The 19,073-nt window shown below is 44.6% G+C and overlaps 1 protein-coding gene across 4 annotated transcripts in view; it reads left to right on the forward strand.

Moving 5' to 3' along the window:
- Positions 1-9,800: 9,800 nt before the first annotated feature.
- Positions 9,801-19,073, forward strand: part of ARAF (A-Raf proto-oncogene, serine/threonine kinase) — a 32,728-nt gene continuing 23,455 nt past the window's right edge. The window contains exon 1 of one of the 4 annotated variants that reach the window (XM_088469894.1): positions 9,801-9,901. The gene's annotated coding sequence lies outside the window, so the exon portion shown is untranslated. The other 3 variants (XM_088469904.1, XM_088469913.1, XM_088469922.1) reach the window with 3 other exon arrangements.

Raw genomic sequence — 19,073 nt, forward strand, 5'->3', positions numbered from 1 at the left:
CCTGAGAGTGTTATGGGAGCTTAATGTGCCCAATGTGCATGTCTTGGGGGGGATCCCCTCGGGTAGTTATTATACATATAACATACATACACTATATAGACTATGGGGGTGATTCAGCTTAGAGCGGAATTGCAATGCTGCACGCGGGCATCTTTGTAATTCTGTCCTTGTTAATATGCAAATGCAGCAGGATGTGTATGACACCCCCTGTATGACACCGCGTATGACACCCCCTGCTGCATTTGTGATCCCAGCACTGCAACCGAAGACGCAGAGTGGGATCACCATCGACCGTGATGACGGACGGTGCCGCCCAGCTGAGTAAGCCTCAACTTACGCAGGCTGGCTGGCTTGCGAGGCCAGGAAACTGCATTTGTGGACGCAGCCCGTGGCCTTGCCACTCCCGGAAAATGAGGCCACCACCCCCCATTTCCGGAAACGCCGGCCATCCCTACCCTGCCCCTCAAATGCCTCTGAATGTCAATCAGGCAGGGGCTGTGTCCGATCGTCAGAACCTTGTCTGCACATTTGCAGAACGCGCAGATTCCAGATAATCACTTACGTGTAATACTGAATCAGCCCCTATACACTATATCCATCCTTAGGGGCTGATATTGAGCTGGAAGCAAAGTAAAGACTTCCCGAGTGAAGTCGGTGATCTGGGCGGCTGATCACAATAACATGGTACCGCCCCCCACTTCGCAATGCAGGATAATAAGACCGTGCCATCCTGCCCCATACTTCTGCCATGCCCCCTGCAGGTCTGGCCTGGCTAAGCCCAGGTCACCATGGACAGCTTTATTTTTACAGTGTCATTTAGATTTGTGTTTGGACACAACACGCTCACATCTAAATGTCTCTGCCCCACCTGCAGTGCAGCATAGTATTACCAAGGTGCCAAGTAACGTGCTTGTGTTTGCTTTATTCCCAGCCCCTATACCCAGACTTTATAGACTATACACCCACTATATACAATATAAACACAGTATTATGCACACTATATACAATATAAACAGCATTATGCACACTATATACACTATAAACAGCATTATGCACACTACAGACAATATATACTCAGTATGCACACTATATACAATATATTATAAACACAGTATTATGCACACTACACACAATATATACACAGTATGTACACTATATACAATATAAACACAGTATTATGCACACTATATACAATATAAACACAGTATTATGCACACTATATACAATATAAACAGCATTATGCACACTACAGACAATATATACACAGTATGCACACTACAGACAATATATACACAGTATGCACACTACAGACAATATATACACAGTATGCACACTATATACAATATAAACACAGTATTATGCACACTACAGACAATATATACACAGTATGTACACTATATACAATATAAACACAGTATTATGCACACTATATACAATATAAACACAGTATTATGCACACTATATACACTATAAACACAGTATTATGCACTATATACACTATAAACAGCATTATGCACACTACAGACAATATATACACAGTATGCACACTATATACAATATAAACACAGTATTATGCACACTATACAATATAAACAGCATTATGCACACTACAGACAATATATACACAGTATGCACACTATATACAATATAAACACAGTATTATGCACACTACAGACAATATATACACAGTATGTACACTATATACAATATAAACACAGTATTATGCACACTATATACAATATAAACAGCATTATGCACACTACAGACAATATATACACAGTATGCACACTATATACAATATAAACACAGTATTATGCACACTACAGACAATATATACACAGTATGTACACTATATACAATATAAACACAGTATTATGCACACTATATACAATATAAACAGTATTATGCACATTACAGACAATATATACACAGTATGCACACTATATACAATATAAACACAGTATTATGCACACTATATACAATATAAACAGCATTCTGCACACTACAGACAATATATACACAGTATGTGCACTATATACAATATAAACACAGTATTATGCACACTATGGGCCTGATTCAGACCCACTCGCGAGCGGCTGTCCGCTCGCAAGTGGGTCGATGGTCTGCACTGAGCATGCGCACGACGGAGGGAGCTCCGTCGTGCGCATGCGCCAGACACGACGAGCGAAGGACTTTCCTTCGCTCGTTGTGTCCGATCAAAGGGGGCGTGCTGTCAATGTTGATTGACAGCACGCCCCCTTTGGTGGGCGTGCCGGGGGCGTGCCTCCCTGACGGGGGCGTTCCCACGGGAACGCCTCCCTTCAGAAGCCGGCCCACTGACATCACTAGTGATGTCAGTGGGAGTGATTTTGGCTCTGATAGAGCCAAAATCACTCCGGAGCTTGCGGTTGAAAACCTCAACCGCAGGCTCCGGCTCGCAATTTCGATGGTCGCGATGGTCACGACCATCGCGGCCATCAAAATGCACGCTCGTATAGCCTGTGGGTGGTGACCCACAGCTATACGAGCGTCCAGGAGGACGCTCCATGAAAATGGAGCCCGGCCCTCATGCAGAGCGTGCGCTCTGCTCAGAGCGTACGGCTCTGAATGAGGGCCTATATACAATATAAACACAGTATTATGCACACTACAGACAATATATACACAGTATGCACACTATAGACAATATAAACACAGTATTATGCACACTATATACAATATAAACACAGTATTATGCACACTACAGACAATATAAACACAGTATGCACACTATATACAATATAAACACAGTATTATGCACTATATACAATATAAACACAGTATTATGCACACTACAGACAATATATACACAGTATGCACACTATATACAATATAAACATAGTATTATGCACACTATATACAATATAAACAGCATTATACACACTATATACAATATAAACAGCATTATGCACACTACAGACAATATATACACAGTATGCACACTATATACAATATAAACACAGTATTATGCACACTATATTCAATATAAACACAGTATTGTGCACACTATATACAATATAAACACAGTATTATGCACACTACAGACAATATATACACAGTATGTACACTAGTATATACAATATAAACACAGTATTATGCACACTATATACAATATAAACACGGTAGTATGCACACTACAGACAATATATACACAGTATGCACACTATATACAATATAAACATAGTATTATGCACACTATATACAATATAAACACAGTATTATGCACACTACAGACAATATAAACAGTATTATGCACACTATATACAATATAAACACAGTATTGTGCACACTATATACAATATAAACACAGTATTATGCACACTACAGACAATATAAACAGTATTATGCACACTATATACAATATAAACACAGTATTGTGCACACTATATACAATATAAACAGCATTATGCACACTACAGACAATATATACACAGTATGCACACTATATACAATATAAACACAGTATTGTGCACACTATATACAATATAAACAGCATTATGCACACTACAGACAATATATACACAGTATGCACACTATATACAATATAAACACAGTATTGTGCACACTATATACAAAATAAACACAGTATTATGCACACTACAGACAATATATACACAGTATGCACACTATATACAATATAAACACAGTATTATGCACTACATACAATATAAACACAGTAGTATGCACACTACAGACAATATATACACAGTATGCACACTATATACAATATAAACATAGTATTATGCACACTATATACAATATAAACAGCATTATGCACACTACAGTCAATATATACACAGTATGTACACTAGTATATACAATATAAACACAGTATTATGCACACACTATATACAATATAAACACAGTAGTATGCACACTACAGACAATATATACACAGTATGCACACTATGGGCCTGATTCAGACCCACTCGCGAGCGGCTGTCTGCTCGCAAGTGGGTCGATGTTATGGACTGAGCATGCGCACGACGGAGGGAGCTCCGTCGTGCGCATGCGCCAGACGCGACGAGCGAAGGAAAGTCCTTCGCTCGTTGTGTCCGATCAAAGGGGGCGTGCTGTCAATGTTGATTGACAGCACGCCCCCTTTGGTGGGCGTGCCGGGGGCGTGCCTCCCTGACGGGGGCGTTCCCACGGGAACGCCTCCCGTCAGAAGCCGGCCCACTGACATCACTAGTGATGTCAGTGGGAGTGATTTTGGCTCTGATAGAGCCAAAATCACTCCGGAGCTTGCGGTTGAAAACCTCAACCGCAGGCTCCGGCTCGCAAATTCGATGGTCGCGATGGTCTCGACCATCGCGACCATCACAATGCACGCTCGTATAGCCTGTGGGTGGTGACCCACAGCTATACGAGCGTCCAGGAGGACGCTCCATGAAAATGGAGCCCGGCCCTCATTCAGAGCGTGCGCTCTGCTCAGAGCGTACGGCTCTGAATGAGGGCCTATATACAATATAAACATAGTATTATGCACACTATATACAATATAAACACAGTATTATGCACACTACAGACAATATAAACAGTATTATGCACACTATATACAATATAAACACAGTATTATGCACACTATATACAATATAAACACAGTATTGTGCACACTATACACAATATAAACACAGTATTGTGCACACTACAGACAATATAAATAGTATTATGCACACTATATACAATATAAACACAGTATTATGCACACTATATACAATATAAACACAGTATTGTGCACACTATATACAATATAAACACAGTATTATGCACACTACAGACTATATACACAGTATGCACACTATATACAATATAAACACAGTATTATGCACACTATATACAATGTAAACACAGTAGTATGCACACTACAGACAATATATACACAGTATGCACACTATAGACAATATAAACATAGTATTATGCACACTATATACAATATAAACACAGTATTATGCACACTACAGACAATATAAACAGTATTATGCACACTATAGACAATATAAACACAGTATTATGCACACTATATACAATATAAACACAGTATTGTGCACACTATATACAATATAAACACAGTATTAAGCACACTACAGACAATATAAATACAGTATGCACACTATATACAATATAAACACAGTATTATGCACACTATATAAAATATAAACACAGTATTATGCACACTACAGACAATATAAACACAGTATTATGCATACTATATACAATATAAACACAGTATTATGCATACTATATACAATATAAACACAGTATTATGCACACTATGGCCTTGATTCAGAGCCGCTCGCAAAAAGCGAGCGCTCGCTCTGAATCAGGGCGGACGTTTGTTTTAAAACCGGCCTCCTGGCCGCTCGCTAAGCTGTGGGTGACCACCCACAGCTTTTGCGAGAGGCCAGGTGATGGTCGTGATCATCGGGCTTGTGACAAGACCCTTGTGGTAGGGTCTCGTTCCCGCAAGCCACAGTGAGCATCCTGCTCTAATAGAGCAGGAAGCTCACTACTGACACGAGTGTTGTCAGTAGGGCCGCCCTCAAACGGCAGGCGCTCCTTCGGGAACGCCTCCGTTTGGCCAGCCACCCCCAAATCCCCGCCTACAAAACGGTGCGAGCTGTCGATCAACATCGACAGCCGCCCCGTTTTGCTGCGAGCCCTGGAGCAAGTGATTTCTATATATATACACACAGCACGCGCACTACAGACAATATAAACACAGCACGCGCACTACAGACAAAATATACACAGCACGCGCACTACAGACAATATAAACACAGCACGCGCACTGCAGACAATATATACACAGCACGCGCACTACAGACAATATAAACACAGCACGCGCACTGCAGACAATATATACACAGCACGCGCACTGCAGACAATATTAACACAGCACGCGCACTACAGACAATATATACACAGCACGCGCACTACAGACAATATATACACAGCACGCGCACTGCAGACAATATAAACACAGCACGCGCACTGCAGACAATATATACACAGCACGCGCACTGCAGACAATATATACACAGCACGCGCACTACAGACAATATAAACACAGCACGCGCACTACAGACAATATAAACACAGCACGCGCACTACAGACAATATATACACAGCACGCGCACTACAGACAATATATACACAGCACGCGCACTGCAGACAATATATACACAGCACGCGCACTGCAGACAATATAAACACAGCACGCGCACTGCAGACAATATATACCCAGCACGCGCACTACAGACAATATATACACAGCACGCGCACTACAGACAATATAAACACAGCACGCGCACTACAGACAATATATACACAGCACGCGCACTACAGACAATATAAACACAGCACGCGCACTACAGACAATATATACACAGCACGCGCACTACAGACAATATATACACAGCACGCGCACTACAGACAATATATACCCAGCACGCGCACTACAGACAATATATGCCCAGCACGCGCACTACATACTATACACAGCACGCGCACTACAGACAATATATACACAGCACGCGCACTACAGACAATATATACACAGCATGCGCACTACAGACAATATATGCACAGCACGCGCACTACAGACAATATATGCACAGCACGCGCACTACATACAATATAAACACAGCACGCGCACTACAGACAATATATACACAGCACGCGCACTACAGACAATATATACCCAGCACGCGCACTACAGACAATATATACACAGCACGCGCACTACAGACAATATAAACACAGCACGCGCACTACAGACAATATAAACACAGCACGCGCACTACAGACAATATATACACAGCACGCGCACTACAGACAATATATACACAGCAAGCGCACTACAGACAATATAAACACAGCACGCGCACTACAGACAATATATACACAGCACGCGCACTACAGACAATATAAACACAGCACGCGCACTACATACAATATATACACAGCATGCGCACTACAGACAATATATACACAGCACGCGCACTACAGACAATATAAACACAGCACGCGCACTACATACAATATATACACAGCACGCGCACTACAGACAATATATACACAGCACGCGCACTACATACAATATATACACAGCACACGCACTACAGACAATATAAACACAGTATGCGCACTATGGGCCTGATTCAGAGCTGAACGCTCTGACCAGAGCGCTCGCTCTGAATCAGGGCCCTCCTGCCTGTTTTTGGAGTGTCCTCATGGACGCTCGCATAGCTGTGGGTTACCACCCACAGCTTATGCGAGCGTCCATGATGATGGTCGCGATGGTCAAAGACCATCGCGACCATCGGGCTTGCGACGAGACCCTGCGGTAGGGTCTCGCTGCCGCAAGCCCAGGAGTGATTTTGGCTCTATCAGAGCCAAAGTCACTCCCACTGACATCATTACTGATGTCAGTGGGGCCGGACTCAGACGGTAGCTATTGCCATGGGAACGCCTCCGTGTGGCCGCCACGCCCCCGGCACGCCCACCAAAGGGGGCGTGCTGTCAGTCACCATCGACAACACGCCCCTTTGGTGCGAGACCCCGAGCGACGTATTTCTCGTCGCTCGCCGGGTCTCGCGCATGCGCACTCGCCAAACATCGACCCGCTTGCGAGCGAACTTCCCTCGCGAGCGGGTCTGAATGACCCCCTATATACAATATATACACAGCACGCGCACTACAGACAATATATACAAAGCACGCGCACTACAGACAATATAAACGCAGTATGCACACTGTATACAATATACACTCAGTGTGCGCACTGTATACAATATACACAGTATGCGCACTGTATACAATATACACTCAGTGTGCGCACTGTATACAATATACACAGTATGCGCACTGTGGGCCTGATTCAGAGGCGCTCACAAAAAGCGAGCGCTCGCTCTGAATCAAGGCGGGCGCAGGTTTTTTTTAGTTGCGGCCTCTTGCATAGCTGTGGGTTACGCACGCGCTGCGCGTGCGCACTGGGCCACCATCGACCCGCTTGCGAGCGGGTCTGAATCAGGCCCTGTATACAATATCCACACAGTATGCGCAGTGTGGGCCTGATTCAGAGCCGGACGCCATTTGTGCTCGCTCGTTCAGAAAAAGGGGACGGATATTTTAATAGAGCGCTCGCTCTTTGCGGTCTGTTGACGCCTCTATGTCTGAGCGAGCGAACGAAATATGCGCTCGCTATTTTGTAAAGACACCCCCTGGCCGTTCGCATCCTACGTCATCTCTGCTATTTATTAGATTAATCGAGTACATTGAAAGGCGTATGAACGGCTCGCTATTCTTATGGTTGGATTTTCCTACCGCAATCATGCGAACAGTTCAGGCTAAGAGACAACCAAGTGACGTGGCCGATGACGCTGGTTTGTTAATTATGCACACCCTTAAAACGCCCGTTTGGCACGCCTGCGTTCGGATCTCCACTCCCCGTTTTCAAGCACCTTCCCCTGTTACCACCCACAAACGCCTCATTCTGTCACTCAAATTAGCAGGCACTCGCTATATAGCGAACAAACGATTTCCGACCGCACTGGCTGGTTGGTGCATGCGCATTACGACCCATACGCATGCGCAGATGTGTGAACATCGCTCGGAGTGAACGAGCGGCCGCTTACGAGCGGCTCTGAATCAGGCCCTGTATACAATAAAAACACAGTATGCGCACTGTATACAATATACACACAGTATGCGCACTGTATACAATGTATACACAGTATGCGCACTGTACACAATATACATAGTATGCGCACTGTACACAATATACACACAGTATGCGCACTGTATACAATATACACACAGTATGCACACTGTATACAATATACACACAGTATGCGCACTATATACAATATACACACAGTATGCGCACTGTATACAATATACACACAGTATGCACTGTATACAATATACACAGTATGCGCACTATATACAATATACACACAGTATGCGCACTGTATACAATATACACACAGTATGCGCACTATATACAATATACACACAGTATGCGCACTGTATACAATATACACACAGTATGCGCACTGTATACAATATACACACAGTATGCGCACTTTATACAATATACACACAGTATGCACTGTATACAATATACACACAGTATGCACACTATATACAATATACACACAGTATGCGCACTGTATACAATATACACACAGTATGCGCACTGTATACAATATACACACAGTATGCACACTATATACAATATACACACAGTATGCACTGTATACAATATACACACAGTATGCACACTATATACAATATACACACAGTATGCGCACTATATACAATGTATACACAGTATGCACACTATATACAATGTATACACAGTATGCACACTATATACAATGTATACACAGTATGCACACTATATACAATGTATACACAGTATGCACACTATATACAATGTATACACAGTATGCACACTATATACAATATACACACAGTATGCACACTATATACAATGTATACACAGTATGCACACTATATACAATATACACACAGTATGCACACTATATACAATGTATACACAGTATGCACACTATATACAATGTATACACAGTATGCACACACTGTAGACGCTAAACAGGAACATTCCTGCTTCTTCAGGTCTCCGTATGACGTCATTTGCCGTCTAACCCCTCCTCCGCGTGACGTCACTGCCGCCCTCTCCCTGCATCTTGCGGTGGGCGGGGCCCTGGGCGTGATGAGTAACGTCTCCCCCGACCAATAGCCGGCCGAGGGCGCCTGTCCCGGAGCAATGGGCGAGTGAGGGGGCGGGACCGGGACGCTCTCCGTGTGACATGGCGGCGGCTCCGAGTACCAGGTGAGTGAGACCGGGCCCGCCATGACGTCATCCCGCCCTGCGCTGTTGGGGAGCTGAGCATGCCGGGAGCGGGCTGTCCCTGATACTGTACATGCCCTCTGCTGTGCTGTGTGTGCTATAGGGCATATATTCTGTACTGTGTGTGCTACAGGGTATGTATACTGTGCTGTGTGTGCTACAGGGTATGTATACTGTGCTGTGTGTGCTATAGGGTATGTATTCTGTACTGTGTGTGCTACAGGGTATGTATACTGTGCTGTGTGTGCCACAGGGTATGTATACTGTGCTGTGTGTGCTACAGGGTATGTATACTGTGCTGTGTGTGCTACAGGGTATGTATACTGTGCTGTGTGCTATAGGGTATGTATACTGTGCTGTGTGTGCTACAGGGTATGTATACTGTGCTGTGTGTGCTATAGGGTATGTATTCTGTACTGTGTGTGCTACAGGGTATGTATACTGTGCTGTGTGTGCTACAGGGTATGTATACTGTGCTGTGTGTGCTATAGGGCATGTATTCTGTACTGTGTGTGCCACAGGGTATGTATACTGTGCTGTGTGTGCCACAGGGTATGTATACTGTGCTGTGTGTGCTACAGGGTATGTATACTGTGCTGTGTGTGCTACAGGGTATGTATACTGTGCTCTGTGCTATAGGGTATGTGTACTGTGCTGTGTGTGCTATAGGGCATGTATTCTGTACTGTGTGTGCCACAGGGTATGTATACTGTGCTGTGTGTGCCACAGGGTATGTATACTGTGCTGTGTGTGCTACAGGGTATGTATACTGTGCTGTGTGCTATAGGGTATGTATACTGTACTGTGTGTGCTATAGGGTATGTATACTGTACTGTGTGTGCTATAGGGTATGTATACTGTGCTGTGTGTGCTACAGGGTATGTATACTGTACTGTGTGTGCTATAGGGTATGTATACTGTGCTGTGTGTGCCACAGGGTATGTATACTGTGCTGTGTGTGCTACAGGGTATGTATACTGTGCTGTGTGCTATAGGGTATGTATACTGTACTGTGTGTGCTATAGGGTATGTATACTGTACTGTGTGTGCTATAGGGTATGTATACTGTGCTGTGTGTGCTACAGGGTATGTATACTGTACTGTGTGTGCTATAGGGTATGTATACTGTGCTGTGTGTGCTATAGGGTATGTATACTGTGCTGTGTGTGCTACAGGGTATGTATACTGTACTGTGTGTGCTATAGGGTATGTATACTGTGCTGTGTGTGCTATAGGGCATATATTCTGTACTGTGTGTGCTATAGGGTATGTATACTGTGCTGTGTGTGCTATAGGGCATATATTCTGTACTGTGTGTGCTATAGGGTATGTATACTGTGCTGTGTGTGCTATAGGGTGTATGTATACTGTACTGTGTGTGCTACAGGGTATGTATACTGTGCTGTGTGTGCTATAGGGTATGTATACTGTACTGTGTGTGCTATAGGGTGTATGTATACTGTGCTGTGTGTGCTATAGGGTGTATGTATACTGTGCTGTGTGTGCTATAGGGTATGTATACTGTGCTGTGTGTGCTATAGGGTGTATGTATACTGTACTGTGTGTGCTACAGGGTATGTATACTGTACTGTGTGTGCTACAGGGTATGTATACTGTGCTGTGTGCTATAGGGTATGTATACTGTACTGTGTGTGCTATAGGGTATGTATACTGTACTGTGTGTGCTATAGGGTATGTATACTGTGCTGTGTGTGCTATAGGGTATGTATACTGTGCTGTGTGTGCTATAGGGTATGTATACTGTACTGTGTGTGCTATAGGGTATGTATACTGTGCTGTGTGTGCTATAGGGCATATATTCTGTACTGTGTGTGCTATAGGGTATGTATACTGTGCTGTGTGTGCTATAGGGCATATATTCTGTACTGTGTGTGCTATAGGGTATGTATACTGTGCTGTGTGTGCTATAGGGTGTATGTATACTGTACTGTGTGTGCTACAGGGTATGTATACTGTGCTGTGTGTGCTATAGGGTATGTATACCGTACTGTGTGTGCTATAGGGTGTATGTATACTGTGCTGTGTGTGCTATAGGGTATGTATACTGTGCTGTGTGTGCTATAGGGTATGTATACTGTGCTGTGTGTGCTATAGGGTGTATGTATACTGTACTGTGTGTGCTACAGGGTATGTATACTGTGCTGTGTGTGCTATAGGGTATGTATACTGTGCTGTGTGTGCTATAGGGTATGTATACTGTGCTGTGTGTGCTATAGGGTATGTATACTGTGCTGTGTGTGCTATAGGGTATGTATACTGTGCTGTGTGTGCTATAGGGTATGTATACTGTGCTGTGTGTGCTACAGGGTATGTATACTGTGCTGTGTGTGCTATAGGGTGTATGTATACTGTACTGTGTGTGCTATAGGGTATGTATACTGTGCTGTGTGTGCTATAGGGTGTATGTATACTGTGCTGTGTGTGCTATAGGGTGTATGTATACTGTACTGTGTGTGCTATAGGGTGTATGTATACTGTGCTGTGTGTGCTACAGGGTATGTATACTGTACTGTGTGTGCTACAGGGTATGTATACTGTACTGTGTGTGCTATAGGGTATGTATACTGTGCTGTGTGTGCTATAGGGTATGTATACTGTGCTGTGTGTGCTATAGGGTGTATGTATACTGTACTGTGTGTGCTATAGGGTGTATGTATACTGTACTGTGTGTGCTATAGGGTATGTATACTGTACTGTGTGTGCTATAGGGTATGTATACTGTGCTGTGTGTGCTATAGGGTATGTATACTGTACTGTGTGTGCTATAGGGTGTATGTATACTGTACTGTGTGTGCTATAGGGTATGTATACTGTACTGTGTGTGCTATAGACAATATATTCTGTGCTGTGTGTGCTACAGGGTATGTGTACTGTGTGTGCTGTAGTGTATGTATACTGTACTGTGTGTGTGCTATAAGGTATGTATACTGTGCTGTGTGTGCTATATTGTATGTATACACTGTACTGTGTGTGCTCTCGGGTATGTATGCTGTACTGTGTGTGCTATAGGGTGTATGTATACTGTACTGTGTGTGCTATAGGGTGTATGTATACTGTACTGTGTGTGCTATAGGGTGTATGTATACTGTACTGTGTGTGCTATAGGGTGTATGTATACTGTGCTGTGTGTGCTATAGGGTATGTATACTGTGCTGTGTGTGCTATAGGGTATGTATACTGTACTGTGTGTGCTATAGGGTGTATGTATACTGTACTGTGTGTGCCATAGGGTATGTATACTGTGCTGTGTGTGCCACAGGGTATGTATACTGTGCTGTGTGTGCCACAGGGTATGTATACTGTGCTGTGTGCGCAACAGGGTATGTATACTGTGCTGTGTGTGCTATAGGGCATATATTCTGTGCTGTGTGTGCTATAGGGTATGTATACTGTACTGTGTGTGCTATAGACAATATATTCTGTGCTGTGTGTGCTACAGGGTATGTGTACTGTGTGTGCTGTAGTGTATGTATACTGTACTGTGTGTGTGCTATAAGGTATGTATACTGTGCTGTGTGTGCTATATTGTATGTATACACTGTACTGTGTGTGCTCTCGGGTATGTATGCTGTACTGTGTGTGCTACAGGGTATGTATGCTGTACTGTGTGTGCTACAGGGTATGTATGCTGTACTGTGTGTGCTATAGGGTATGTATACTGTACTGTGTGTGCTGTAGGGCATATATTCAGTGCTGTAGGGTATATATTATGTGGTACAGGGTATATATACACTGTACTGACACTGTACTGTGTGTGTGCTGTAGTGTATATATTCTGCGCTGTCTGCCATGGGGTATGTATGGTGTTTGCCATATTGTATATATACTGTACTGTGTGTGGTATAGGGTATGTATACTGTACTGTGTCTGCCATAGGGTATGTATACACTGTGTGGGGTGTGTATACTATAGGCTACTGTAATTTCATTTATCTCTTACTCCCCACTAGGGCAACTAACACCTGGCTGCTTATGTGGGCGTAAAGGTCGCTAATATAGCAATGTTTAGCCATGTCCTGTATTGTATTGTAAGTCAATGGTTACTTATTTGTCTATGTACTTTGTAATGCGCTGCGGAACACTTGTGGTGCCATATAAATGATGATGATAATAATAGGGTATGTATACAGTGTGCGGGGTGTGTGCGCTATAGGGTATGTATACACTGTGCAGGGTGTGTGCGCTATAGGGTATGTGGCTCCAACCTTACGGAACTCACTTCCCCGCACAGTTCGAGAGGCCTCCACTCTAGAATCCTTCAAAAATAGACTCAAGACTCACCTATTCACTCAAGCATTTCACTTGTTTAAGCTTGTTTTGTATTTTGTACTGTAAATGTAAAGCACTTTGAGTCCTTTAGGAAAAAAGCACTATATAAATAAAATTATTATTATTACAGTGTGCGGTTTGTGTGTTCTGTAGGGTATGAATACACTGTGTGGGGGTGTGTGCGCTATAGGGTAGGTATAGACTGCGGGGGTGCTATACTGTATGTATGCACTGCGCGGAGGTGTGTGCTATAGGGTATGTATACACTGTGGGGGGTACTATAGGGTATGTATGCACTGCGGGGGGTGCTATAGGGTATGTATGCACTGTGCGGAGGGGTGCTATAGGGTATGTATACACTTGGCCTGATTCAGACCCGGACGCTATCCGCAGTGCGCTCGCTTTTGCCGATGGTTGCTAATCTGCGTATGCATCGCAATGCGCAAACTACATAGTGCGTTCACAGATCCCTCGCTCGTACAGCAAAGCCAGCCCAGCAGAGTGAGTGACAGGAGAGGCCATTTGTGGGTGGTGACAGGGGCAGTCCAGTAAAAACGGGGGAGTGGAGGTGCGAACGCAGGCGTGCCCGAGTGTTTCAACGCCGTTTTAGAGGCGTGCATAATTAACAGGCAGCGTCATAGTACACGTCACCAGCCATTTTTTCACTCTGTTTTCCTCGCAATGCTTGCGGTAGAAAAAAACTACCACAAGCACTGCGTTCACATCCGATAGTGGTCGATGTACCAATGTTTACACAAACTTCCAGGAGATGACGTGGGGCAGTGGGCGTCTCTGCATTCGCTAAGGGGAGTCTGCACACACAAAGCGAACGCTCGTACAGGTAAGATGGGCGTGCTTATGCCTTGGCAAGCGATTGCTCCCCGCCGCGTCACTTTCAAATATTTGCATACGCATCATGCGAGCGTACGCTCAGAGCGACCAAGTCTGAATCAGGCCCTCTGTGTGTGCTATAGGCTATGTATACATTGTGTGGTGGGTGGGTGCTATAGGGTATGTATACACTGTGTGGTGGGTGGGTGCTATTGGGTATGTATACACTGTGTGGTGGGTGGGTGCTATAGGGTATGTATACACTGTGTGGTGGGTGGGTGCTATAGGGTATGTATACACTGTGTGGTGGGTGGGTGCTATAGGGTATGTATACACTGTGTGGTGGGTGGGTGCTTTAGGGTATGTAGCGTTCCCGCTAGGCTGTTTTAGCGGGGCGCGGCGCCCTGCCCTCCTTCTGGAGGGCAAAAAGCACCCTGCCCTCCAGGAGGAGGGCAAAAAGCGCCCTGCCCTCACAGCCTGCGGGAGCCGTTCTCACCCGCGGGACGCAGTGTCCCGCGGGTGGAGAAACATGCGGTGACCCGGTCACCGCCGGAGAATAGACTCCGGGCGCATGCCCTCTCTAGCTCCGGCGCCCTGCCTCCCGCCGGAGCTAGAGGGAACACTAGGTATGTATACACTGTGTGGTGGGTGGGTGCTGTAGGGTATGTATACACTGTGTGGTGGGTGCTATAGGGTATGTATACACTGTGTGGTGGGTGCTATAGGGTATGTATACACTGGTGGGTGGGTGCTATAGGGTATGTATACACTGTGTGGTGGGTGGGTGCTATAGGGTATGTATACACTGGTGGCTGCTATAGGGGTATATATACAGTGTGTGGTGGCTGGGTGCTATAGGGTATGTATACACTGTGTGGTGGGTGCTATAGGGTGTGTATATATATATATATATATACTGTATTGTGTGTGCTATAGGGTGTGTGTGTGTAATATATATATATATATATATATAATACACTGTATTGTGTGTGCTATAGGGTATATATTATATGCTGTGCGTGCTATAGGGTATATATACACTGTACTGTGTGTGCTATAGGGTATATATATACACTGTATTGTATGTGCTATAGGGTGTGTATATATATATATATATATATATATATATATACACACTGTATTGTGTGTGCTATAGGGTATATATACACTGTACTGTGTGTGTGCTATAGGGTATATATATACACTGTATTGTGTGTGCTCTAGGGTATATATTATATGCTGTACTGTGTGTGCTATAGAGTTTATACACAGTGGGCCTGATTCAGAGCCGCTCACATGCGGCTCGATGGTCCCCCACTGCGCACGCGAGCCCTGTCCAGCGACTGCAGCTCAGTCGCTCCGGGCTCGCTACAAGACGGGGCGGCTGTCGATGGTGAGTGACAGCTCGCCCCGTTTTGTAGGCGGGGAGGGGTGGTGGCAACACATATGGAGGCGTTCCCTTAGGAACACCTGGCGTTTGTGGGCGGCCCTACTGACATCACTAGTGATGCCGGTAGTGGACTTCCTGCTCTGTTAGAGCAGGAAGTCCACTCGGCCTTGTGGTAGCCGAGACGATACCACAGGGTCTCCTCGCAAGCCGGATGGTCGTGATTATCGCGACGGCCTCCTGCCCGCTCGCACCAGCTGCAGGAGGTCTCCCACAGCTTTGTGGCCGGCGGTATTACCTACTACACCCTTGTATACACTGTACTGTGGGCCTGATTCAGCAAGGATCGCTATTCTGCTAGAGTGCACGCTGCGCAGTTGCTATTATTAGCGGTAAAATGTAAATGTTTGCAGTCGCATTGCGATCACAGCTTGCCATAAGGACGCCCACTTCCTCTTTCACACATCTGGCGTTCCCGCTAGGCTGTTTCAGCAGGGCGTCGCGCCCTGCCCCATTTCTGAAGGGCAGAAAGCATCCTGCCCTCCAGCGCGGCACCCCGCTGAAACAGCCTGCGGGTTATGTCCTGTACCCGCGGGCCGCAGGGAAAACAGCAGAGCAGCGGTCACCGCCGGTGAATGGAACCCGGGCACATGCACCCAGCATCCATTCACAGTGACCGCGACGCTTGGGGACACCCCGGCATGTCCGTAAGTGTTGGGCACGCCCCCAAGAATGACGGAAAGGGCACATGCCATAAAGAAACGCCCCCTTTTTGGCGCGCGCATAAGTGCCTAGCTCTAGGTACGGCGCCCTGCCTTCCGCCGGACCTAGAGTGAGCACTACACATCCGTATACTTGGGTATGTATACACTGTACTGTGTGTGTGCTATAGGGTATATATACACTGTACTGTGTGTGTGCTATAGGGTATATATACACTGTACTGTGTGTGTGCTATAGGGTATATATACACTGTACTGTGTGTGTGCTATAGGGTATGTATACACTGTACTGTGTGTGCTATAGGGTATGTATACAATGTACTGTGTGTGTGTGCTATAGGGTATGTATACACTGTACTGTGTGTGTGTGCTATAGGGTATGTATACACTGTACTGTGTGTGTGTGCTATAGGGTATGTATACACTGTACTGTGTGTGTGTGCTATAGGGTATGTATACACTGTACTGTGTGTGTGTGCTATAGGGTATGTATACACTGTACTGTGTGTGTGTGTGCTATAGGGTATGTATACACTGTACTGTGTGTGTGTGTGCTATAGGGTATGTATACACTGTACTGTGTGTGTGTGCTATAGGGTATGTATACACTGTACTGTGTGTGTGTGCTATAGGGTATGTATACACTGTACTGTGTGTGTGTGCTATAGGGTATGTATACACTGTACTGTGTGTGTGTGCTATAGGGTATGTATACACTGTACTGTGTGTGTGTGCTATAGGGTATGTATACACTGTACTGTGTGTGTGTGCTATAGGGTATGTATACACTGTACTGTGTGTGTGTGCTATAGGGTATGTACTGTGTGTATGTATACACTGTACTAGAGTGAGCACTACACATCCGTATACTTGGGTATGTACTGTGTGTATGTATACACTGTACTAGAGTGAGCACTACACATCCGTATACTTGGGTATGTATACACTGTACTGTGTGTGTGCTATAGGGTATATATACACTGTACTGTGTGTGTGCTATAGGGTATATATACACTGTACTGTGTGTGTGCTATAGGGTATATATACACTGTACTGTGTGTGTGCTATAGGGTATGTATACACTGTACTGTGTGTGCTATAGGGTATGTATACAATGTACTGTGTGTGTGTGCTATAGGGTATGTATACACTGTACTGTGTGTGTGTGCTATAGGGTATGTATACACTGTACTGTGTGTGTGTGCTATAGGGTATGTATACACTGTACTGTGTGTGTGTGCTATAGGGTATGTATACACTGTACTGCTATAGGGTATGTATACACTGTACTGTGTGTGTGTGCTATAGGGTATGTATACACTGTACTGTGTGTGTGTGCTATAGGGTATGTATACACTGTACTGTGTGTGTGTGCTATAGGGTATGTATACACTGTACTGTGTGTGTGTGCTATAGGGTATGTACTGTGTGTATGTATACACTGTACTAGAGTGAGCACTACACATCCGTATACTAGGGTATGTACTGTGTGTATGTATACACTGTACTAGAGTGAGCACTACACATCCGTATACTTGGGTATGTATACACTGTACTGTGTGTGTGCTATAGGGTATATATACACTGTACTGTGTGTGTGCTATAGGGTATATATACACTGTACTGTGTGTGTGCTATAGGGTATGTATACACTGTACTGTGTGTGCTATAGGGTATGTATACAATGTACTGTGTGTGTGTGCTATAGGGTATGTATACACTGTACTGTGTGTGTGTGCTATAGGGTATGTATACACTGTACTGTGTGTGTGTGCTATAGGGTATGTATACACTGTACTGTGTGTGTGTGCTATAGGGTATGTATACACTGTACTGTGTGTGTGTGCTATAGGGTATGTATACACTGTACTGTGTGTGTGTGCTATAGGGTATGTATACACTGTACTGTGTGTGTGTGCTATAGG

Source organism: Taudactylus pleione, unplaced genomic scaffold (genome assembly GCF_031769625.1).
Source record: "Taudactylus pleione unplaced genomic scaffold, aTauple2 ptg000013l, whole genome shotgun sequence".
In the NCBI taxonomy this organism is placed as follows: Eukaryota; Metazoa; Chordata; class Amphibia; order Anura; family Myobatrachidae; genus Taudactylus; species Taudactylus pleione.